The sequence below is a fragment of the Panthera leo genome, chromosome B4 (assembly GCF_018350215.1).
Source record: "Panthera leo isolate Ple1 chromosome B4, P.leo_Ple1_pat1.1, whole genome shotgun sequence".
In the NCBI taxonomy this organism is placed as follows: Eukaryota; Metazoa; Chordata; class Mammalia; order Carnivora; family Felidae; genus Panthera; species Panthera leo.
In genome coordinates, this window is record NC_056685.1 from 108,523,142 (window position 1) to 108,550,320 (window position 27,179).

Genomic DNA, 27,179 nt, shown 5'->3' on the forward strand with positions numbered 1-27,179 from the left:
GCTTTTCCTCTATAGTCAGGAACACAACAGGGATGTCCACTCTCACCACTTTTATTCAACATAGTAGTGGACATCCTAGCCTCAGCAATGAGACAACAAAAAGAAATAAAAGGCATCCAAATTGGCAAGGAAGAAATCAAACTTATTATTTGCAGATATGATACTATATATAGAAAACCCAAAAGATTCTGTCAAAAAAAATTGCTATAGCTAACTAAGGAATTCTGTAAAGTCACAGGATACAAAATCGATGTACAGAAATCTGTTGCACTTCTATACAACAATAATGAGCAGCATAAAGAGAAATTAAGGAATGAATCCCATTTACAATTGCACCAAAAACAAGATACCTAGGAAAAAACCTAGCCAACAAGGTAAAAGATCTGTTATCTGAAAACTATAAAACACTGATGAAAGAAATTGAAGATGACTAAGAAATGGAAATATATTCCATGCTCATAGTTTGGAAGAACAGATATTGCTAAAATGTCTATACCACCCAAAGCAATCTAGAGATTTAATGCAATCCTTATCAAAATACCAACAGCATGTTTCACAGAGCTAGAACAAACAACCCTAAAATTTGTATCGAACCACAAAAACCTCAAATAGCCAAAGCAACGTTGAAAAAGAAAAACAAAGATGGAGGTATTACAATTCCAGACTTCAAATTATATTACAAAGCTGTGGTAATCAAAACAGTATATTACTGGCACAAAAATAGACATATCGATCAAAAGAACAGAGTAGAAAACCCAGAAGTGAACTCACAATTATATGGCTAATTAAGTATCCAATAAGAAAAAGAAGGTCTCTTCAACAAATGGTGTTGGGAAAACTGGACAGCAACATGCAAAAGAATAAAACTGGACCACTTTCTTATACCATAGACAAAAATAAATCCAAAATGCATTAAACACCTAAATGTGAGACCTGAAGCCATAAAAATCCTAGAACAGAACACAAGCAGTAACTTCTTTGACATCAGCTGTAGCAGTTTTTTTTTCTAGATATGCCTCCTGAGGCAAGGGAAACACAAGCAAAAATAAACTACTGGGATTACATCAAAATAAAAAGCTTCTGCACAGTGAAGGAAACAATAAAACTAAAAGGCAACCTACTGAATGGGAGAAGATATTTACAAATGACATATCCAATAAAGGGTTAGTATCCAAAATATATAAAGAATCTATTGAAACCAACACCCCAAACATGAATAATCCAGTTTTTAAATGGGCAGAAGACGTGAATAGACATTTCTCCAAAGAAGACATACAGATGGACAGCAGAAACATGAAAAGATGCTCAACATCACCCAGCATCAGGGAAAGGCAAATCAAAACTACAATGAGGTATCACCTCACACCAATAAGAATGGCTAAAATAATAAAATAATAATAATAATAATAATAATAATAATAATAGCAACAACGACAACAACAAAGCATAGGAAACAAGTGTTGGCAAGGATAGATAGAAATAGGAACCCTTTGCAGTGTTGGTGGGAACACAAATTAGTGCAGCCACTGTGGTAAACAGTATGGAGTTTCATCAGAAAGTTAAAAATAGAACTACCCTACAATCCAACAATTGCACTAGTATGTATTTAACCAAAGAATACAAAAATAGAAATTTAAAGGAATAAACCCAACCCAATGTTTATTGTAGCATTATCTCCAATAGCTAAATTATGGAAATAGCCAAAGTGTCCATGGATTGATGAATGGATAAAGATACGGTATATAATGAAATATTATTCAGCCACAGAAAGAATAAAATCCTGCCCTCTGCAGTGACATGGATGGAGCTAAGAGTATAATGTTAAGCAAAATAAGTCAGTCAGATATGTAGAATTTAAGAAAGAAAACAAATGAGCAAAGTAAAAAGAGAGAGAAAGAGGCAAACCAAGAAAAAGACTTAATTACTGAGAACAGTAATTGCCGGTTACCAGAAGGGAGGTAGGTGGGGGAATGGGTTATTAATCGGTGATGGAGATTAAGGAGTGCACTTCTTGTGATGAGCACCAGTTGATGTATAGAAGTGTTGAATCACTGTATTGTATACCTGCACCTAATATGACGCTGTATGTTAACTACCTAGAATTGAAATGAAAAATAAAAAAAATAAAAAAAAAAAACATTGCTGCTAATTTAAAAAAGGAAGAGGTGAGAGTGGGCAATAGTTAACCAAGAAGGATTAGCCATGCAGCAATGGCAAACAAAATGGTAAATCGCTATGGTTAGACACTAAGTTAAGTGGGTTTTTATCTGCATAAACCACTATTTTGGTTTTCTTGCATATTGGCTGACATAAAATTTCACCTAGTTTATTCAATAAATATTCATTGGCATGCACTATATTCCATATGTATAATAAGTGGGTAATATTTGATATCTACTTATACTATGAGGACATGGCTGTGAAAGCTACTTTCTAGGAGATTTCAAAAATCCAGAAACAACTATTATTATTCAATCTGATTATTGAGTCAATCATTCAAGGTAGTATAAATAGACCAAATACTCTTGAGAAAAAAATGAAATATAAAATGCCAACAAAGTCATCTCTTTTCTATTTAATTTTGTGAGTCTAGCAAATTAGACACTTCATGCAGCTCTGGCCAATGGCAAAAATGGTTACATATTTCTTCCATTCTTGCATGTACACTCTTCACAATATGACTTTGTAACACCTGCAGTCAAAAGGTGAGGTTTGTATTTTACATGACAAAAATTTATACTTAACCACGTGAGTTCATTTAACCAGTGGGATTTAGCTAAGGTAACACAACAAAGGCTTTCAAAGCAATTGTTCATGGAGGCTTGCCCTCGTTTCCTGTTGACAACTGTGGGACCATATTGTGATGAAGCATGAACTGGCTTCATGAAAGATGAGACACCTGTTGGAAAACATGGGACTCAAGCATCCCAACCATTCCAGCTGATGCCATTCTCCCGCTGACCCACCAGCTGACTTAAGCCCTCTGAGTAAGCCCAGGGGAGAAGAAAGAATTGTTTGTTCACCCAAAGAACCATGGGGAATAACAACTTGTTCTCATTTTAAGTCACTAAATTTTGGAGTAATTTTGTACAGAAAAAATGATTTGATACAACTACTTTGATAATTCCATGTATACCAATTAGGATTTTTTAAAAAAATATTAAAACCATGTCAAACCTAAATCAAATAAGGAATTGATGAAGTTTTTTGCTTCACAAATTCATAAATCCAGAGACAAAAAATTTTATATAAATTAGTCAAGGTTTCAAGTGGTATTCATTAATAAAACCTGATTTTTCTTTTATTCTACACCATTTCATATATGTTCAATTTTCAATTAGGTCCATGCCTGCCTTTAAGAGAGTGTATTTTCTACAATTCCTAGAAAATTCTACTTGGGTTTAAGTGCAATATGGGATAACTGATTACGTTCAGTGTAGGGCACATGTCAAAATATTAGCTGAGTTACTACCCTCACATTATATATATAGTTATCCAGTATGATAAAAGATATTTTTCTGAATGAAGGGCAAAGAAATTCTAGGCTGCAAGAATGCCAGATATTCACTAAAGGAAAAATTAGCTGACCCCTTAATGAACTTTTCTCAGCAATATCTATTCTGATATTAATAGTGATGTAATGTGAATGAGATCTTGAAAATGTATGGTAGTCACCAGCTGTTTTCTGTAATATTATATATATTATTACTTACCTGTACAATGTAAATACTCTATATCCTTAAATTTTTACCTGCTTTAACTCCCTGTTATCTGGAGAATTTTTAAATTTTTATTGCAATAATGGATTTGTCAATTTCTCTTTTTTTCTATCAATTTTTACTTCTTTAAAATAATGTCAGCTGTGCATTAGAGATAAAAATGTCTCAGTGTTTCAGATGAAAATTTTATCTATATATAATGATATTTGTTCTAAAATCTATTTTATTCAAAATTATCTTTTTCTCCAATAGAAAGAGAATATACAATTTTCAATAAGAGAAGAATCCATGGGTATAGCAAGAGCAGGGGGAAATTGAGGGTTTAGCAATATGACCAGGACCTGTGAGATAGCACTGCCATGTAAAAGACATTATTTATTTGAGATATATTGAGTACTCACTGTTGGGAACTTTTTTGTGTGTGAATTGGGGATAATGAAACAAACAAAGGGATAAACGCACCCCCATATTTATAGTAGCATTACTTACAATAGCCAAATTGTGGTAACAACCTAAGTTTCCATGGATTGATGAATGGATAAAGATGTGGTATATAATGGAATATTATTCAGCCACAAAAAGAATAAAGTCTTGTCATTTGCAATGACATGGATGGAGCCAATAGTAAGTATGAGGCTAAGCAAATAAGTCGATCAGATAAGACGAATACCATATGATTTCACTCATATGTGGAATTTAAGAAACAAAACAAATGAACACAGAAAAAAGAGAGAGAGAGAGGCAAACCAAGAAAAAGACTTACTGAGAACAATAACTACCTGCCGGTTACCAGAAGGGAGGTAGTGTTTTAATTCAATTATGAATCTGTAGTGTTTTAATTCAATCATGAGTCCTATTGTGAAGTCAAAGTAAATTATTCTAATAATCTTTCACATTAATTTTGTAATTTTAATATTCCAACTCAAAAATTTGATGTAAATGCTACCAATTCAAACCTCCATACTTCAAACTGCTTTAAGGGTCCTTCTTCTGAGACTATAATTAAAAAAAAAAAAAAAAAGCAAAAACTTTATGGTCGCCTGGGTGGCTGTCGGTTGAGCGACCTACTTCAGCTCAGGTCATGATCTCGTGGTCAGTTAGTTCTAACCCCTCATCAGGCTCTGTGCTGACAGCTCAGAGCCTGGAGCCTGCTTTGGATTCTGTGTTTCCCTCTCTCTGCCCCACCTCTGCTCATGCTCTGTCTCTCTCTGTCTCTCAAAAATGAATAAACGTTACAAAATTTTTAATAAAAATACCTTTATTATAATAGATTTATTTATAGATTCTTTTCACTAGTTGGCTCTAAGCTCCTTGATAGGAGAGGTAAAATACCTTTGGACATTTCATTTCTTATTATTAAGAGAACATCTTTTATGTAATGGGTGTTTACAAAACATTTTGAACTCAGTTTATTTGGATATTAGACAATGATTTCTGATTCATGTAATGTAGGACAGAAATTTAAAATCTCAATGAATGTGTGAGGGTGTGTGTGTGTTTAAACTTTTTCATCAGAAGAGAGCAAAGCACATTGATGTTAGTGTAAGTCCACTTAACAAAATGCACTCTCTGTATAAATTTAGATTGGATATCTTTAAGCTTTTCCTTGACCAAGAATCAGATCAAAGGAAGTAGTAATATGTAACTGAAGACCTGATCTCATTTAAATCTTTGGGCCACTATTTTATAGATTATTTTCCTTTTTGTAATGTTTATTTATTTATTTTTAGAGACGGAGAAAGAGTGCATGCAAGCACGGGAGGGGCAGAGAGAGAATCCCAAGCTGGCTCCTCCTTGTCCCAACCATGAGATCATGACCTCAGCGGAAATCAATGGTTAACCAACTGAGCCACCCGGGTGGCCCCTTTATGGATTCTTTTAAAACACTGAGTAAATGTCTTATAATATTAGAAAAGTATTTGTAATACATATGTAGGTTGTTGATAATTTACACACATCAAAACTTTGGCCTAGTATATTTTGGATCAGATTTTAAATCCCTATACTATTTTTTTAATTGGGGATATTTAAAATATTTTAAAAATATTAACAATGCTATAGGAATTTCAAAGTCAGTAGGACAACCTTTGCCAGACTTTCCCTACTGCAATGCACCATCAGTCTGGAAAATTGAAAAAAGGCAAGGTTTGCTAAATAAGTGCTATAGACTACAATTCTTAATTAAGGCATGCTTTTGGGAGTTATAAACTTTAATATACTTTTCATGGCATCCTATATTTTACAGTTGCTGCTTGCCTTAGAATATATTTCTCTGACCATATTGGGTATATTTAGTCACTAACAAATGGTTTTGTGTTTAGAAAAAAAAAAAAAATTGAAGTAAATTATCCACTTACTCCACAACAAGGAATTACGTCAGGCAGTAGGTTAATATTCATACTAAGCTTATCCTTTTACCACGTATGTCCTTTCTGGGTGTCCAAATATAATTGTGCTTCTGCTTCAGTAAAATTCTATGCTAAAGACTCTGCTACAGATGTAAAAATCAACTTCCTTATTACAAAGGAGCTTTACTGATAAAGCAAAAATATTACAGTATATCCCTTTCCACAACACAATAAATGTGTCTTGAGTGCTCTATTATGTGTACAGAAATGAAGCAGTGACACATTTAAATTACAAAATGCTGCAGAAAAAGCACCACTAGCATTTCTAAGGGACTGAAATTAGGTGCCTCAGATTTAAACTGTTTGTTTCACGTGAATTATGATTCCCTTGCCCTCAAGTGGCTCCAGACATTGAAAATGATGTCTGTATTATTATACATTTTCCAAGATTCTTCTGGAGCCTGAACTGAAGAAAAAAAAAAAATCTTCAGTCTTCAGTCCCAGCAAAGCCCTCATTGACTTAAGAGAAATTTATCAATGTAAAGGGATTGGTTTATTACCACTTTAAACCCCTCATGCATCACAAAAGGATTTGCTAAATACTTTCATGGGGACTGCCCCTGCTGCCAAGAGGCTTCCAAAAGGCACTGAACCTTTTGGTGATTGAAATGTACAGTCTCGCTGCAATGAATTAACGTAATTGGAATCAGGACTAGATGTTTTTATAGGAGCTGATTACGTGCAGTTCCAGTAGTATCATTACTTTAGCCTCTCTTATCCTTGAGGGCATACGAAGACTTGGAAATGGGCTTTAAATATGATGGTTGCTCTGCAGGTGAGCAACTCTTTGGTGAGAAGTACATTAGCTGTAATTTATAAAGTGTAGTTGGTGGCATTTAACATTCTAATTATATGTAATATTAAAATGTGTTAAGAGGTAATATATCGTGTGTGCTCTCTACCTTAGAGAAAAGTTCTAACCCATCTATATTACTATGATCTATTAGAGAAGTACAAGATTCTTCATGGTATATTAAGCAAAAGGAGTGCTAGAGTAATGGAGACCAGAATCCATGTAATTGTAGATCTGTTTATCTAAAATATATACATCTATATTTTTTATGTATTTATATGTGTGTGTGTGTGTATATATATATATATATATATATATATATATATATATATATAAAATTAGTACATCCACTTTCAACAAAGAGCAGGTACCTGCATATTTGGCAAGTCAGATAAAAGGATCCAACCATTTAAGCTTCATATATAGTATCATCGTTGAGTCAGTAATGTCCTCATGGAACTGTTTAATTTCAAAATTGTTTAATTCCAAAAATCCATATAATGCCTTACCCCATTACAATTTAAAATGCATTTTTTAAATAGACAACCTAAAATTCATCTCAAGTATGGGCTTGGTTATTACTTATAAGTAGATACAATAACTCTGAAAAGAAAAAAAATCCTGATATTACATAATGATTTCTTTCCCTCCACACAGAATGCATACTAGTGTAAACACAGAACCACAAATATATCTCTCTAACCCAATTAGCAACTTTATTTTTTTTTAACAATCCCACTTTTTCTTAGGTGGTAAATAATGCAAAAAATACATGAATTCACTGGATTTTATTAACAATCAAATTCATAGAAGAACTATATGAATTACAGAAAATATGTTAAGGCTACTTCTTTTTATAAAAGGAGATACAGTAAATAAAGGAAAAACTCTAAAAAATCGATTTGAGACTATGACTTGATTGGGTGAAATGGCTAGAGAAGGGTTGATCAAAGAGGTCAAATCAAGGTGGTCTGTTTGAAGACACACAGTATTGTTATGGAAATTTTTTAAATAATTGAAACTCCTAAGGAAATACTTTTCATGCAAATTAATTGCAGTATTCACCTTTATAGTAACCATTACTTCTTCCTCCAGACATTGTTTTGCAAACTTCAGTTGGTCATCATTAGTACAATGGCCATCAATATAGAAGACACACAAACCTAATTTTCATTTTAAATAATGATTCTGTATAGAAATAATCAACCCATGTATGTGCTCCTTTCCTCATAGACATGTTTTATGCTTTAGAGCACCTAAGACTTATCTAAAACATAATTCCCTCCAGCCTATATAATTTCTGTTTTTTAAATTCTGTTGCTGGAGATCCCAGTTATTGTCTCTTCAGATAATGTACCCATACCCAACCTCCCTTTAGATAAAGGAGAGGACTGAGGAGCTTGGGAATGAACACCTGATCCTATATGGGCAAATCATTTTGTTTTTCTTCTCGGAATTTGGAATGTTGATAGAAGTGTGAATTAGTTAGATGTAAATATTAGTGTTAAGAGTGTTCATATTATTGGCATTATTGTTGGTGCCGATGATGGCTAAAGCAATGAATGGTCAAGTCAAAATTAAGGAAAACAAAAATGAAACAACCTGCCTGAGAAGCTAGTCTTCAAGAGGAAAATTGTACAAATGTATATAAATAAATGATATGAAAAGATTCACAGCTACACAAAGCAATGGAGAAACTGCAAACTTACACTTATATTGTGGCCACATTGTATTTCTTGCAATTAATTTCTTCATATTTTCCATATTATAATACATTTCTATTTTACTTAAACTCATTTGAATGGATATCCATTATTCTATAATAAAACTATCCATGATTATAATACTATGTTAACAAAGATAATCATATCTAAGTTTATTTCATTTTTGAGCACTAATTACTCTTTTCCAGAGAGATAAAAGGTTATATGAACTTTTGAAATTTTGAATTAGAAGCTTGTTGATATTTTGGTTATAGAGTATACATGTACAGTGGAATTATTTTAGAGACAAAGAATATTGTAGTGCTTCACTTTTTCTTTTGCAATATAATCATATTCATCCATACTGCTGTGTTTGCAGTGGATGCAGCTTAAGTAATACAGACGATTATTTCTCTTTCGCACAATTTCCAGGTAGGCAACTTATTAAGAACAGTGTTACTTCATGTCTTCATATAGACACCCAGGTTAATAGTAACTTCTACTCTCCTCAAAAGGTGGTTTCCCACTCCTGGTCTAAGGTGGCAGTGATGGGGGTCTCCAGCTTACAGCCAGCGGAAGGGAATGAAGGGTAAAATAAATGATGAGCAGTTTCCTTTTATGGAAATGACATGAGAGTTTCACACAACACATGTGCTTACATTCCCATAGCAGGGGTTTCTTTACACGGCCGTACCTAACGGTGCGAAAGGTTTTTTATAGCTTTATCCATAGAACTTGATAGAGGTTGGGCATGGAAGGTTCCATTACTAACAGGGAGAAAGCGATAACAATTGGTGAGAAATTAAAATCTCTGCCAAGAAATAATCTTCTGTTGTAATTGTTTTGTACATATCTTTTCTATATAAAAACTACTTATAAATCATAGATTGGCAGGAACAGTTATACCAGAAATTTTTATCAACTGCCAATTGAATATTTTTCACTCATTTAAGGATTTTATTCAGGATATAGGTATTAATACGCATAAGGCTTATTTAGAAATATATTTAAATATATTTTAATATGATAAAATATGAAATGAAGTTTCATTAATTTTAAAGGCCAACCTAATTCATGACATATTTTTTTTAATTGGAACACTATTGTAATTTGCTGTTTAAATAAGGAATGCAGGGTTTTTTTAAATGAAAAATAAAATCAACCTAGTCTTACAAATTAGAGTGAGCTGCTCTTTTGCTATAATGTTCCAAGAAAAACTTTGATGTTACAGAGCATTAAACAGAAAAAAAAAAAGTCTATACTTTTAAAATCACAATGGTTCCAAAATTTTAATCACTGATGAACAAAGACTTATGGCTTAGGAGAAATTGGAGAAAGTAAAAATGAGATGGTGTTTCCTGGATTAGAAAGGTATTGACCTTTCGATTCTCCATTTCATTTACACTGATTGCATCAGACAAGGAGAGTAAAGTCTACAAATTGTGGCTGAAGTAAGGAAGATAGAAAAACTCCTAATGTAGAAGTTAGAAACTAATGAAAAATAAGTTAAGGTATTTTTTAAAGCAATAGAAATCAGATTTCTTTTCAACGTGATAGAGAACAGAATGATATAAAAATGATTAAAATAGGAAAATAAACATGATCTATGTACCAGCAACCACATGTCTTATTTCAGTCCAAGAGAATATTTTAGTTCTAAACTTCAGAGGTTTAAAAAAAATAAAATTCTCCATTTGGATTTTGGGCTCAATATCAAGCAGATTAGCTTTTCAAATAGTGTAGTTATATATGCTTCTAACCTGAACTTTTTGTGGGATCTTTATTTTATCTATAAGAACAAGGGTTTAGAATCCTGGATTCTCAACCAGAAATGTCATTACAATTACACAATTTTGGGCAAGGCCTTATTTCCCTGTATCTCTCTTTTTTTTTTTTTTTTTTACCCTCAAAATGATATATTTATATGTTCTCTTTCTCTCTGGGATGTTTATTGAAGAAGCTACGTTGTATTGTAGATAAGTTTTGTAGTGAAGATAGGAAAACCTTCATGATAAACAGGGAACACCTTTTAGGATCATCAATTTTGAAGCTTTTTGTAGGAGCCAGGACCATTATTGATACATGAAAGCATACAAGGTATGGACAGCAAACTTTTGCATTAAGTATTAGGAAAGATAATAAATATGTAGCTGTGCCTATTTTAGCAGATTTTGGTCTTGACCTGAACACAACTTATAACACTACTCTGTTCTTAACCACTTTTCTCCCTTATCCCCCTCCAGCCCCATTCAACTCCAAAGCTCTGGTGAATATGGTACATTTCATGTGTAGACCAAAGACATTACATACTATAAATCCATTGCTATCTCTCTTTCCCTCCCACATCTTTCATATTTCCAACTATCTCCCTAGAATTCAGTACCTAGACTTTCTTCTTGGTTCTGTCTTCATTCAGCTATTATGCACCACAATTTATCTGCATGCCTACAACCCCAATGCCACATTTTATGATACAAAACTTTATTCAACCAAACTTATTTTATCTAATATTCCTCAAGCATGTTTTTAAAGATGTGGAAGGATGTGTATCTTAGTCCAATGTACCGTAGGTAAAACATCAAATAACCTGCTTTCATTGGGAGGTGCATGCTCATATTCTCCCCCTGAATTTAAGAAGAATGCTTGGGAGAACAAATTCTAAAGCTATACTGCATGGTTTCAAATCCTATCTCTGCCCCTCAGTATTACACAGAGAAGTAATATAAATATCCTGTTGTTACTGGTACTGCAGATAAAAAGTTTTAGAAGCAGAAAACAATGGAAACACCCAGGCAGAGCTGAGATTTAATTCTGGCTCTGATTCTCATTAGTTGCATGACTTTAGAAAAACCATTTGCATTCACTGATAGTTTCTTTATATAAAATTTTGGGGAAATATGAACCTAACAAACTTGTCTCAGTAATCTCTCTCTTTCTCTCTCTCTCTCCCTTTCTCTCTCTCACACACACACACACACAAACACACAACCACTAAATAAATGTTATCTATCGCTAGCTTCAGTATTAACTGAGAATGAAAATAAGGGAATAAAAATATGTAAAAAAGTTTTAAATAACATTTAATACAAAAGAACTACAAGGAGGTTTATAGTCAACATTCATTTAACAAATATATTTGTTTGCTTATTATGGCCCAGACATGGAGCTTAGCATCAGACAGTAGGCAACATCATACATTGCCTTTTATTCAGCTTATTCTGCATGTTCTCTGGAGCACTCTTAAAAGTAAAATAAAAAGCACGAAATTTCATCACTTACAGAAGCAATCTGGAAGAGAGATAAAGGGAGGTAGTATAGTCCCATCAATATGGATTCTAGATAAATCTATTAGACAAATCATTGGGACTCTCTAATAGTTTAATAAAAGATAATAAGTGGCATGTCTATGGTCAATCATTAATATATTACTGATGAGTTTATTGGCATATAAAATAATGTACTTTTGAAAATAAGAAGAGAATTCCAACATGAAAAAAATAGTATATCTCATTATGAAAGCAACAAACTAATACTTAATGTGCATATTGGGGGGGGGGGTTGGATCAATGTTAAAAAAAGGAAAATCAGCTGTCAACAAATGAGACATGAGATGCTAACAAATCTATGACTGTGTTTCTTCCTAAACACCTATGCTGTATTTCTGAATCAATATTAACTGACTCAGAAAAAGTATTAACACAAGCATCATCAGGATGATGTTCTTAAACTGGAATATTTCAGACGTGTACTAAAACTTTTCAAATATTTTATCATTCCTAATTTAATATTCAAACTGAAATAACAGTTTCAAAAAACATTTTAGGATTACACCTGAGTGTGAAAAATGCTTCACAAATTGCAAATACTTTGAAACCGTGTATTTTTGTGGAGTAATAGAGCAGACACATCTTCTGATTTACTCAGGTAAATATGCTATTAGCCAAGGGTGTCTTTGCTTTTCAAATTCAATACGTGAGAGTTTAATTAACACCTTCCTAATGAACTGACTTCCACATAAATAGAGCTTTAATAAAGACTTAGGATAACATTTGAAATTATGTGGTTTTTCTCTTCAATTTCAGTATCTGAATATATTTTCAAGCATTTGTATTTTAACCAATTAGGAATAACATAACACTGGAATTCCCCAATGATCTTACTATCCTGAAATTATTATATATAACATAAAATGTAAACTGACTTCAAAGAAAAATGTCATTTACCAATTTTGAGGCATGGAAAGTGAGGAGAAATAAACTAGAGCACTTCCTTTATCTTCTAATATATACTCTTTTATGATTTTTTTCACATTTTTTAAAGTTTACTTATTTATTTTGAGAGAGAGAGAGAGATAGGCAGAAAGAGAAGGAGAGAATCCCAAGCAGGCTCTGCACTGTCAGCATGGAGCCCAATGTGGGGCTCAATCACATGAACCATGTGAGATCATGACCTGAGCCGAAACCAAGAGTTGGATGCTTAACCAACTCAGTCGCCCAGGTGTCCCCAGTAGATTTTCACTTTAAGAATGTATGAACAAAAGTGGGGAGGCAAAGATTAAATAAAAGTGGAATCTGGGCATAAAAGTTAGTAAGTTGGAAAAGATTAGAAGGGATCTGTGTGAAACAAAGAGATAAAAGTTTGAATTAAAACAATACATCATGTGGAGGTTCTTCGTTGTAGAACTCTTGTATTGCTATCCTGTGCTTAAATCCTTGGTAATGAAAAGGAATGGCTCCATGACCACATTGGGGGAGGGGGGTAAAATGGTGTCCTCAACAGGACATATACAAAGAGAGAAAATAGTGAAGGAAATGGAGAGGTAATGAAAAGGCCTTGGGAGCTTCTGGTGGCACTTCTGAGCCTTTAACTTGGGGATACAGAAAATAAATAAATGAAAGAAACAGAAAATTAGGAAAAAATTCAAAGTGCTAAGAAAACTGGATAACTATACAACTGATAGAGCTAAGGTTTAGTTCTTTAAATTATAGTATATTGACAAGGCTCTGACAACTCTAATCAAGAGAGGAAACAAAGTTACGGAGTCTGGAATAAAAGCAATTATAAATAGAATGAGAGCAACTAAAAAATATGAGAATGTTATGGACAATGCCATGCTAGTAAATTTACTGGATAATCTTATAGAAACATGTTGCTGAAAAGCATTAGTTTTAGAAGAGTTCTCATATTTAAGCCAACAAAGAATATTCAAACGTAGTGAAATATTTTCACTAAAAGAGCTCCATGCTCAAAATTTCATGAAGATAAGAGCCACACAGTAACCTATAAACAGTGGTTAGCCAGGCTTATATATCACTATGACTGCAATAGTTTATAAATTATTCATTACATTAAACATTAGAAATAAAACATTAAAAATAAGTTTTGCCATAGAAAAGCTCAGAAGTTAGCATATAATTAGTAAAAGCTCACATTTATTCATATAACCAAAGCGGAATATTAATATGGCAAATATGAGATAAAGTGGTTATGTTACGTATACATAGATTATAAATACAGATGAATGAGTTTCATTAAATTATTTATACAACGTTAAATATTTGTATAAGATACCAAATCAAATTCAATTTGTATTCATTCATAAATTCTGCCTCTATATAAACACAAAGACTCATTTTAGAAAAAGATCAGTTGACTAACAAAGGTTTTAATAAGAATTTCTCAGTGCAAAAGCTGAGGTATATCTGATAAACTGTTTTACAAAAACATACTTTTAGGATATTATGTTTAAAACACAAGACTTACATTAAGTTTCAAGACAGATAAGCACTTAAGGAAGCTCCTATCCTCTTGTCTATTTGAATCACCATTCACCAGAATAATTATTATTAGGAAATGTGCCTGATTCATTTTCTTCACATGCTAACTATACATGACATGACATATCACAGCAATTACTGTCAAGAGAATTACTATTAAAAGAATCATTTTCTCTGCAGCTAAAGTGTTTTCACTTAAAACAAAAAGAATAAAAGTGGTCTTTTTGTGCCTATTACGGAGGGATCTGCCCCTGGATCTCCTCATAGCTCCTTATTTTCCTTCTTTCAGGTCTTGCTGATCCAATATAACATTTTCATAAAGTTTTTTTTTTTTTTTAAGTTTACTTACTTATTTTGAAAGAGAGAGGAAGAGAGAAAGAGATAGAGAGAGAGAGAGAGAGAGAGAGAGAACAGGGGCAGAAAGAGAAAATCCCAAGCAGGCTCTGCACTTGCAGTGCTGGGCTACAGGTGGGGCTCCACGCAGGGCTCAAACTCGAGAACTGTGAGATAATGACCTGGGCCAAAATCAAGAGTCGCACACTTAACTGACTGAGCCACCCGGGCTCCCAAATTTCTCATAAAAGATTTCATCACCTATGTTAGATTGTATTCTTGTACACAATATATTCACTCTCCCCAGAGGAGATTTGACTTTATGTTTGGCCATATGACTTGTTTTGTCCAATAATGTGTGAAGATAAGCGACATGTGTTCTTCCAAGCAGAAGCTTTACAAACCTTTACAAACCTTTACATTGTTACTGCTATCTCATTTCCCACTGCCCAGATCTGCATAGAATCTATTCTGTCAACCTGAGCCCTTGGGCTAGAACAACATGGTTTGGAATGACATGTAATGTTGGCCATAGTAAATCTGAGATCTGGGGTTTGATTGTTATCACAGTATAACCAGCCTATTCTCAGGAATACAGTACCTCATACGAGCAACAGGCATACATCCTCTAACTTGCAATATTTTTTTTTCTCAAAGCATTTATTTTGCCCTTAAACATAGATACCTATATTTGTTTGTCGGTTTCCATACATAACAATATAGGCTCCATGAGGGCAGATACTATTATTTTCATTGCTGAGTCCCCAGTGCCTAGTTTAGTGATTGTGGTAATTATTAGCCAAATGGAACGTGCAAGAGAGGAAGAAGGGCATTTCAAGCTGGGATGGAAATCTCTCCAAACCCAGAAGAGAGATACAAGCTACTGAACTGTGTCCATTTCACTTTTTCTGGATCAAAGGAGAAAATGAATCAAAGTGTTGGAAAGATAGGAAATTGGAGGACTGGTATGATAGTTATCTATGAAGTCTGGACAAATCAAGAGAGAGAAACAACATAGCAATTTGAACAGGGGAACTTTAATATACACAAGTATTAACTACAACAAAGGATGGAGTAACAGGGAATAGGCTTTTAAAAGATAAAGAAAACTTTAAAAAATACATATAGGAATAGCAAATGGAAGGAGCAGACACAAATACCAAAGGGCGAAGTACATCTCTCTCTCTCTCTCTCTCTCTCTCTCTTTGTATACATACACACATACAGTAAAACCTTGGTTTGAGAGCATAATTCATTCGGAAGCATGCTTATAATCAAAAGCACTTGTATATCAAAGCGTATTTCCCCAGAAGAAATAATGGAAACTCAGATGATTTGTTCCACAGACCAAAAATATTCATATAAAAATGATTACAATACTGTAATATACTACAACAAATAAAGAAAATACAAAATGAGAAGAAAAATAAACAAATTAACCTGCACTTACCTTAGGAAAACCTTTGTGACTGGTGTGAGGGAGACAAGACAGAGGAGGGTTATTGTTTAGGATGACGTTCACTATCACTAACAGAATCACTGGTGTCTATTGGTTCAGTGGAATCTTTTTCTTTTCCTGTAACAAGGAACCTATCCAATGGTGCTTGCTTTTGCTTCCTTTTGTGAATTTCGCGGAAATGGGACATTGCACTGTCGTTAAACAGATTCATCACTTGCAATGTTACAACCTTATTCGGATGGTGTTTTCTCCAAATTTTGCACTGTTTCCCATATTTTAACACATCTCCCTAAACTCATTTGAAGTGAGAGATTCCTCCATCTTTTTCTCCTCCTCCTCTGCAGTTGAGATGCAGACATAGATTTCTTATAAAATCTTGCAATTTCGGCAACTCGCATACCTCGTTCATACTTCTCAATGATTTCCTTTTTAACTTTCACTGTATTCATCTCCTTCTTCTTACTGCCTTTCTTTTCAGCCTTTTTCTTCATGGGGGCCATTTTATAGACTCACATGGATATTGACTACAGAACAGTATTAATAAACTCTTCTTATGTAACTGGCAATAAACAGAGGAAACAGAGGAAAGGGTCTATATCTGCAGGCAGCCTGACCTAGGATGAAGCAAAGCATTCCTAAGCTTACTCTTGTATGGAAAAGCAAAGGACTGTCCACAGGTGCTTTGAAGTAGCAAACAATAAAGTAGTGCCAGTTGTTGTCACCTTCCAAGATTCTGAAAAATCATTGATTTCTGCCAAACACCACAGCCTGAGACTGAGCATCTGAGCATGGGAGGTGATCACCCACAATCCCACAGTGAGCGAGAGAGAAGAACCATTGGTTCAGTTGTGATCATGTGATGCTCGGAGCCATGTACTACTCATATTGCAAGACATCGCTCATTTATCAAGTTAAAATTTATTAGAAATGTTTACTAGTCTTGTGGAACATTCACAGAACAAGTTACTTGCAATCCAAGGTTTTACTGTATACATTTATCACTAAGGCTGGGATAAAAAGCCCAAGGAAGAGATCCAGGTCCTTCTTCCACCCCTCAATTTTCCATCCAGAACTGACACAGACTATATTGGAGGGAATGGTTCTGCAACATTGCATGTCAAAGAAGTTACTATGGTGTTGTACCTGTGGAACTTGCTGGAAATATGTCCTTTATGGTGCTGAGAAAGCTGTTGATTTGGAAATATCTTACTGAAGCACTCTGCTACAAAACCACTTAAGGAAGTGTGCCACAGAAAAAACTGGTCACTATGAACTACAGGACTGGGTCATAAAGAAGCCACCTATGCTAACACACCAAAACAAGGAAGTAAAAACTTGTTCCTCTTACAATGTCCAAAATCTTCACTGGAAAAGCCTAAAATTGGTCCAACTGCCAAATAATAATAATAATAATAATAATAATAATAATAATAATAATTTAAAGATGCAAGATACACTTTTGCAGAGAAGGCAATGCAGAGTGAATTTGGAACTGAGAGACAATACATTGATAACTGATATTCCAGGTAAGACACTTTGGTGATCATTCCAACAAAATGGAAAGGGAGATGGACTAGTTTTGTGAGATGTAGAGCAATTAGCAAAGTAGGCTTGATAGAATTGGAAAACAGATTGTGGGATGGAAGAAAGAGGAGGAGTCAAGAACCCTTGGATTCTACCATGGAAAATTGATTCCCTGAGACATGAAATTCAAGAAGAAATGATTCTTGGGAAGACTGGTGGAAAACAAAGTTAGTAAGTAAAGTTGTAAACACACTGAATTAAAGATACATATTAAATATATAGGTGGATGTGTCCTCTGGATAATTGAATACAAAGATCTGTAGTTCAGGAGAGGGACACAAATTGGGACGTGGGTTTTATACTATCCATATAAAATAATTATTAAATACTTGATACTAGTAGAGAGTTGCTAGATAATAGAAAGTGGATTATATCAATCAAAAATGAAGACAGTAAAAAGAGAAAGCCACCAAAGACAAGTATCCTGATAACACTAGTATTTAATGGTACACTTTTATTCCCTTGACTTTTATCAGGATGTTCAGTACAACGTATTCCCTTTCACAAGGTCAGGTCAGCACATGGAGGGTTTATCTGCATTGGAACACTCCACATGACATCTTTTTTCTGAATGATGGCAAACTATACCATGTGTGCTTCCTGCACCTACGATACAGTAGTTATTCACATTGTTGACAATGGTGTTTTAAAACAATCTCTCATGCTATGACTGAATGATATGAGCTATCAGGAAGCAACATCATCCTAATAAATCAAGAGTGACATCTGCATGGTGATTTATAGCCTGGGGTAGAATTAACTAGCTTTCCCAGGGTGAGTTTCTTGGGGAACCATTCTTTAATGAGTTACTAGATCCCCTTGGTAAGTCAGAGGGTTGCATTAGGAAAGTCTGTGGGTAAGAATGCCCTAGCCTCCCCTTGATGGTTTGGACTTTTTCCATATTACCATCATTATAGTCATAATCCTGACAGCAATTATAAAAGCAAAAATTATGCAGTAAATGAAAACAGCAGAGGAAAAGGAGAAAATCCAGATGAAAATTAGCATAAGAAAAAAAAGATAAGATAAAATTAAAATTTCAGAGTAAAATAACAAAAAATATTAAAATAAATAATTTTAAACAGGTAAACATAACTAGGAAAAAATATAAAATAAAAGTTAAAGGCTAAAGCAACAAGATTTAAAGGAAGGATTTTAATAAACAGATGTACATTTAAACATGTGAAAGAAATTAATAATCTTAAAACCTTCAGACAAAATATTCATATGAACCCATGAAATTATGCAAACAACCATAATTTACAAAAAGCAATATTTCTTTAAATTAAAAAATATATAAAACTTACTTTAAAGAAAGTATAAAAATGCTAGTTGATGCAGTAAATATTAAAGATACAGTGGATAGGCCGAGGTGAGTTTATGAAGTATATTTGAATAAGAGGTGACAGGGCAGAGATGAAAAAAATCAAACATATGCAGATCAGAGATTAAGATTCTTATTAATATCTTCTATGTATCTGATTTCTGTTGCACAGTCTACGACCTTGGACTGACCTGGCTGAATTGCCCTGAAGAATGGCCTGCCAGTGTACGATCTTTTTTTACTTTAGCTTTCATTTCAAGTCAGAGAAAAATGAAGATCCCCTGTGACCTACTAAGACACCTACATTAATGTGCACCATGGTCTCAGAAACCCCAGCAGTCCCAGAAGAATCAGAGAAACAGATTTACTCATGCATACCAGAAGCCATTGGTGTATATTAAACATAATTATAAAATTATGTTTGTGGGAAAGAAACTAACAAAGAATAAAAAAATAAAAACTTGGCAAATAGTCTTGATATAGCTTATGGTGCAGAATTTCAAATTTGTATATTATATGTTTATTTCAGAATGACTTCAAGAATAATTGCTCTATAAAAATTATAGGTGGAGAAGTTTAGGCAATGACCTATGCATAACTTCAATTTTTGCTCATCATTCTGCCATGACTTAATAAATTATAGAAGCATTTGTAATGTATAATAAAACATAAAGTTGTAGGTTTGAATCTTAAGTGTATTCCTTACTCTATGAGTTTTTTCCCTAAAATCTCAGATTCCTCGGGCTTTTAATGGGTCTAACTTATAGAGCTATTTTCAAGATTAAAAATAATGCATACAAAACATCTGGTACAATGTATTCCAGAGAGTGAATAGTAACTCTCATTTTTGTTGTTACACTTACAGCTACTGAGTTGGCACTGCTCTGGGATTAGCATCAATCTTCAATCATAAACCAACTTGATTACTAGTAAGGTTTTAAAAAGCCACAAGCAACCCAATTAACTCCATTAATTGGTGTCAAAAAATGAGCCGCTGCTACTCTTTTCAGAAATTTCAGTGACTTTCCTTTCAGATTATGTTGTAGTCATTGTACAATAAAATACATTATCTGATAATTGCAGTTAAAATAATTTCCATGCTAATTCATTTATCCATGTGTCTTTCACATCAGTGTATTCTTATTCAGTAGCTAACGTTGTCAGGATTTATTGGTCAGACGATCATTCATATAAATATAAAAGGACATGAGAAGTCAGACATGACATGGTCACAGCACATGTAGAATTTTAGTTATTTACCACAATAGGATTTGCCTCTAAGGTAAGAAAAGTTGTTTTAAGTATTATTGATTTTTACTTGGAAAATGTGTCCTATTGATTTTTCCATCTAGACCTTTAACTGTGGTTTTTAATACACTATTCTTGCCTATAATGACAACCAATAGAAAATCAAGAACAGAAATGGGATGGCCACAGGTGGGGAAGGGGTAAAATCGGGCTTTAAGAAAATGATATATACACCCATTCCCTACCCCCCCCCCAAAGTGCTACTCACTTCTGAAAAGGAAAACAAGCTGCTTAGCTTTTCGAGTGAAACCACGTGGCAAGTTGAAAAAGTAAGCAACTGAATTTGCTGTTTCAAGGCTTCTGTGCTTTTGGGCAAAGATTTCCCATGTTTCTGCCAAAAATGAAGTGCAAATTACATGAAGGGGTTGATTATTTGAGTTTCGGTATTTCTTTTAATCTGGCTTTGTTTTTCACAGCTGTCATTAGTTGGTTCTATTTTACTACCTTTTGGGACTTGGCATTCAAGCATTTGGAAATGTATTTATTCAGGCAAAGGAAAAAATTACAACACAACTGCTGGAATTCTGAAGAACTTTGTCTCTCATCTGTTACTGCACAGTCAATATTCCTTGTTCTTCAAAGAACCTCCTTCTACACAGTTATCCAGGAGCAGCTGCTCTGGCTAACACTTTTATTTTCCTCTTTATTTTTGCCTGCCTGCATCTTTCTACTTTCCTCTCTTCTCTCTCTCTCCCCCCTTTCTTTTCTTCCTTCTCCTGTTTCCTTTTCTTTCTTCCTCTTTTCCAAGTTTCATCTTTTTTTTTCATTTAAATTTGAAAGCCCGCAAGAAATAATATAACTTAAGATGACAATATTTGCGCAAAAAATATTCGTACAATTTTTTTCAGGAAACAGACTTTATTATTTTAGTTGTACTGGATTCAGGGCAGAATAAAATGAAGTTGCAAAGAAGACAATTAGGTTGCCATGCTAATAGATATTACCCTTTAACTCGACAGTTTATGATTTTAGCTTATGTGCCTTGGAGCAGTCAATTGTTAAGTGGTCTGGGAATTTTCAAACTTACTTAGAATTTTGTAGTTAAGAGTGCTACCTTGATGATTTGTTTTGTTTTGTTTTGTTTGTTTGTTTGTTTGTTTCTGGCTCTATAGAGCAATTTGATTTCCGACATTAATTACTGCCTAAAGAAGAAAACATTAAAAGATCAACAACCGGACAAGTTATTATGCTTTAGATTACTATATTATCATTCAAAATATTAAAAGTCTTTAACTCTATAAGGGATCCCATAAAATAAACTCATAGAGAAAAAAAAAATCCAAGTTTCTACAAATTTTTTGTGGATAAAATCAGACACCTACTATTCAAATATTGATGGTCACTTAATTAGTTGCATCCTATCATCTTTTATCAGGTTTTGTTACATCCTTTTTGTATATTAGTACCCCTCATTTTATGCTGGATGATCATTGAGACAATATAAGTTGCATGTGGTCACACAGAGTAGAATTATCTACAGTCTAGCTCCCTTGTTCTATCCAGTCCATGTTGCAGTTTTATTTATTTATTTATTTACTTAGATAAACTGCCTTTAAGATGATGGCATGGAGAATTGGTTTATTTTAATTAAGAGTCAAGTAGCTAAGTTAGGCAATGGGATCAACCCCCAGTACAGGCAGCAGTGACTATGGAATACCCCCCATGGGAGGCCAGCCTCATGTGAGACAACTAAACTTTAATGGATTTACTTTTTTTTTAAATGTTTAATGTTTATTTATTTTTGAGAAAGAGAGAGACAGAGCATGAGTGGGGGAGGGGAAGAAAGAGGGAGACACAGAATCTGAAGCAGGCTCCAGGCTCTGAGCTGTCAGCACATAGCCCTAAGCAAGGCTCCAAACCAAGAACAGTGAGAACATGACCTGAGCTGAAGTCAGACGCTTAAACTGAGCCACCCAGGCGCCCCTTTTAATGGACTTAAAAAGCAGTTCTCTGCTGCTTTATGGTTTTCTCTTACTAACTCTGGGGAAATGGTGAGATGACCTGAATCCCAGTATAGAGAAGTGATTATGTTAGAAACTTTTTACAAGTGTGATTTTTCTGTTTAGAACCATAGCGGGGAGAGGATAAGAGTGTAAAAAAAAATTATGTTCAAGAAAGGGATCATTTTCCCCAGGCAAAACTGAACATAATTGATTATAATGCCTCGGGTTGAATTTATTTGTGCTTACATCTTTACTTAAAAAAGAGCTATTGGAAATAGTCCCCATACCAAATAAAATAAGAAAGCAGTAATTCTTTATATCTCTGGTCATTTCCTTTGGCCTTCTGCAGTCTTCCAATTCAAGGAAACAAATACATTTTTAAAGGCATGTTGTGTAAAGCTGCCTTCTGTTTTTTGTTTTTGTTTTTGTTTTTTGTTGTTGTTTTTGTTTCTTATTTAACTGATGAAACTGGAAAAGTGACATTCAAAACTGCAGCTCCTCAGACAAGCTTGAGGCAATTTTAGATTCAAGCATTAAGGGAAAAGAAAAGAAAAGAAAAACCCAGACTTTCTTCTTCACACTTGTGCTTCTGTTTTTGCTGACAATGCCACAAAGGTACTGCACATCAAAGAAGCCTTCTAAAGCAGACTGTTAGATCACAGCCAGTTACACACCTCTAATTTTTAGCTATTCTCCTGAAGACCTGAACTCTGACACCATTACTCTAATTCTCTTTTTTACAGCTCGGAGATCAACCTTGTCATTTAAATTAAAATAACACACTTAAATATAATATAATGCTATTTATTCTCACAAAACCTCATAACGAAAACTGGGCCTTTGTTAAATCCGCAAATCTTCAGCCATATAAATCCTTTTGGAAAGCAAACTGGTACTATTTAAGCAAGCCTTAAATATTGTTGATGTGGCATGTCATACTTACAAAAGCATTCTATTTTTCCACAATATTGTTTCCTTAACACCTTCTGGCATTTCATTCCTTGCTCTTTTTTGGAAGAAAATTTGCAGAAATGCAGGGTCTAAGTTTACTGAGAATTAGTACTTTGTTAGCCTTCATTTTCCATTGACTCATCTTCTCTGACAGGATTCACAAACAAAATTGTTATTTTATGAAGAACTACAAGAATCATAAGAAGGAACCCCTTTGTTTCTCCACAAGTGTTTTGGTAATTAGAAACATGAAGACAGTACTGTGCTCTAATACCTCTGAGCAAAAAGTTTCAAGCATTTTCTCTGAGCTGTCATGAGTTTAGCACACCGGCCAGTCTTTCTGACACACTTTGAATCAGATGTCCCTAAGCAATGAAACAGCAGTTTTTCCCCCCAAGTGACATTTGGTGAGCAATTATCAATCTAATAAACATTAACTAAATCATGTGAATTAAAACAAAACAAAACAAAACAAAACAAAACAAAACAAAACCAACAGCTCTTAAAAGTATGTTATCTCCATTCAAATTCACTTTTATAGAGCTGAAGCCCACCAAAACTTCTGTCATCAGAATCAACAGTAGCTTGTAATGAGTAACTGGTTACCTAATGGTAGAGGGATATGTGATGTATACATTTAGGAAGCCATTGTGATCATGGAATATATGGAAATTGCTCTATGTTCCTGCATGATGTCTATTTCTTATATTTTATCAAATAAACTTCCATAGTACAAGAGAAATCAAGTCATTAATGTAGTCTATTAAATGCACATGGTGGAAATTTTGTTGCAAGATATAAAGTAGAATTTTAAGGGGAAAGGAGTGTATGAATTAAGAGTAAAATCATGAATGAAAGCTAAGAGCAAAATCACTGTGAAGCCACAGGAGAGGCTTGTACCAGGAGAAGGGGATACTAGAATGCACCTGTTACAAAGCAGATGCATGCTACATTTGGCAGAATCAACACAGTAATCAAGGGAAAATCCAGGCCGATGTGTAAACCTTGAGTTTTAATTTTGATCCAGTAGGACAAATGGCCAGAAATACAAAGACCTAGATTGAAAAATCTGCAAATCATTAGAATTTGTTCCCTTATTCTCTCAACATGCAACAAATTGGATCACAACTTAACTGAAGAAAGATTTCAGTGTCTAAAGCAGTAGATATTTTCCATAAGGACTCAGATAATAAATATTTTAGGCTTTGCAGGCCATTCGGTGTCTGTTATTACTATTCAAATGTATCCTTGCAGTGAGGATGCAATCACAGACAGTATATAAATAAATGAATGTGGCTATGTTCCAGTAAAATTTAATTTACAGGCACTACAATTCAAGTTTCCACCTGATACAAAACATTCTTCTTTTTATTGTTTTCCAACCATTTAAAATCATGTAAAAATATTTCTTAGGTATCAGGACACACACAAACAGGTGCTGGCCCGCTTTGACCTGTGGGTTATAGTTTGCTGGCTCATGATCTACAGAAATAAAACCTTTGTAATAAGTGAGTATGGTGGATGCCGGAAATATGCAAAATCTGACTTTTTTTTTTAGCAGGAATTTTCTAGTCTCAAATTCATTTTCAAAAATCAATAGCATCAGCAACTCGCAGTATTCTAATTCAGTTTCTCTGACATAAAAGCCTGTGGCTTAATTTAGTGACAAATATAAGAACTTAAATAGATTTGGCAGATTGTGCCTAGGACTATTTCTACTTCTTTGTATATTGCTACAACTATTTTAAAGCTATCTTAGAGACTTGAAAGATATTTTAAAACAATTAGCCATATTTTTCTATGAAATACATATAGTTCTAATATATGACTAAATATATAGCAAAATGTGTACCTTATCATATGATAGTTAGCTGAATTTTAGGCTTTGGTGCCTAAAATGAAAGTAGCATATCTAATTTTAAAAAGGACATTCACGTTTTCAAGGTTGTATGTACAGTGATTAAGAGAATGGTCTACAGAAACAGACTGTCTGGACACAAATCAGAGTTCAGTCACTTCTTACTGTAAGACTTTGGTCAGGTTACCTAAACTGCGTGCCTCAGTTTATTCATCTGCAAAATGGAGATATTCTATATGGTTCTTTTGAGATAACCTACGTGAAATATTTAGACTAGAGAATGACACTAAGTAATGACACAAAGTAAAATTGTTTGATTTGTTATCATTATCAGAAAGCATCTTATCACATATTATTTCCTCACTGTCAGAAACTCCCTTCAAAAAGGAAAATATCACACACACACACACACACACACACTCACATGCACATGTACACACACCATTTTAGTTATCATGATAATTAGGTGATCCAGACGAATGTCCTTTGCATGAACTGTAACACAGGTATTGGTCAACTTTTAACATGACAGTAATTTCCTACTCATAATTCCTCATTTCAATCTGAAAAAACAGACCTTATTTTCAAATATAAAGGAATATTTAATCTTTAGAGGGTACAAGGAGAGATAAAAGTATATATTACACTAAATGCATACTCAAATAGTTATTTCAAGTATATGGATTTGAGCAAAAAGAACATTATCAATTAGTTACTGTAATTACACTGAAAATTTTGCCTGAAAGGATTAGGGTAATTTATTCCATTGACAGGTTACTCTTCCTCTTAGTTAAATGACTCTGTATTCTAATTGAACATTACATGTACATTTCTACTTTGAACAAAATATTTGTATTCACTGGACATGGAAATTCAATGAGAGGTTAAGAACACAAGAAACTGTTCCCAAACTCCATATTTATGAATTAGGTTTATAGTAACATATTTCAAAAATCTGGTTGTAGTTTGAAATTAAAATATTTATATATGATAATGGACAGCATTGCCCATAAGGTATAAAACACTTTCACCTTGTCTTTCTAACCTTTGTAAAAATAAACTGTAAAATGAATGTTATAAGTTTAACATCATACAAAACCCAATTTTTGAGGTACAAACAATTAACCACAAAAACAAAGTATAGTAAAAACTCCAGATGGATTAAATAAATATAATATATATTATATAATATATATTATATAATATGTGTGTGTGTGTGTGTGTGTGTGTGTGTATATATATATATATATATATATATATACACACATATTTTTTTTGCCACCTAATTCCATGCAAATATATATATGACACATTCTTTTATCCAGCCTCTTTATATCCTTTTCAGGATAGAACAGGTATAAATATTTACCAAGATACATTTAGCCTCATTTTGACTTCATTGTAACCTATTAGGTATTTTGTTTGTTTGTTTGTTTGTTTGTTTACTTTTCTTGTCCTTAAGTGAGAGAACTTAAAAGAATTTAAAAGAAAACTTATGACATGTCTTCAGGATTATGCTGCAAATACAGGCCACAGTAAAAATCTGAATGCAGATTTTTAGTCTAGTCCAAGTCTCTTCCCACTACACGAAAGGTGACCTGAAATCAATTACACTGTGGCATAATCTGGTGATGTTATTTTAGTCGGGCACCACTGGGGAATACACCTACTGAATTTTCCAAAAGTGGAAATTACCTTTTAGGTCCTAAGGAAACATTTATTTTAAACCTTTTTTGATAGAAATCTTCTAGAAGACTATTAACACTTCCCTGTCTTCTTAAAAATAGATCACTGAAGGGAATTTACTTTTCTCTTGATGAGTCACAGCCTCCATCTTGAACATCCATTACCATACCCTGTGGTAATGCTATGCCTGTCAAGCTGTCAGCTGTCACGGTCTGTCATAGTTCTGCTTGCATCTAACAGCCTTCTGCTCTGATTCCTCCTAATGACTCTGGGTCAGGGAACCAGATGACCAAGGCTTTTAAACTTTATATGTAAAGATTCTCAGTTTTCTCA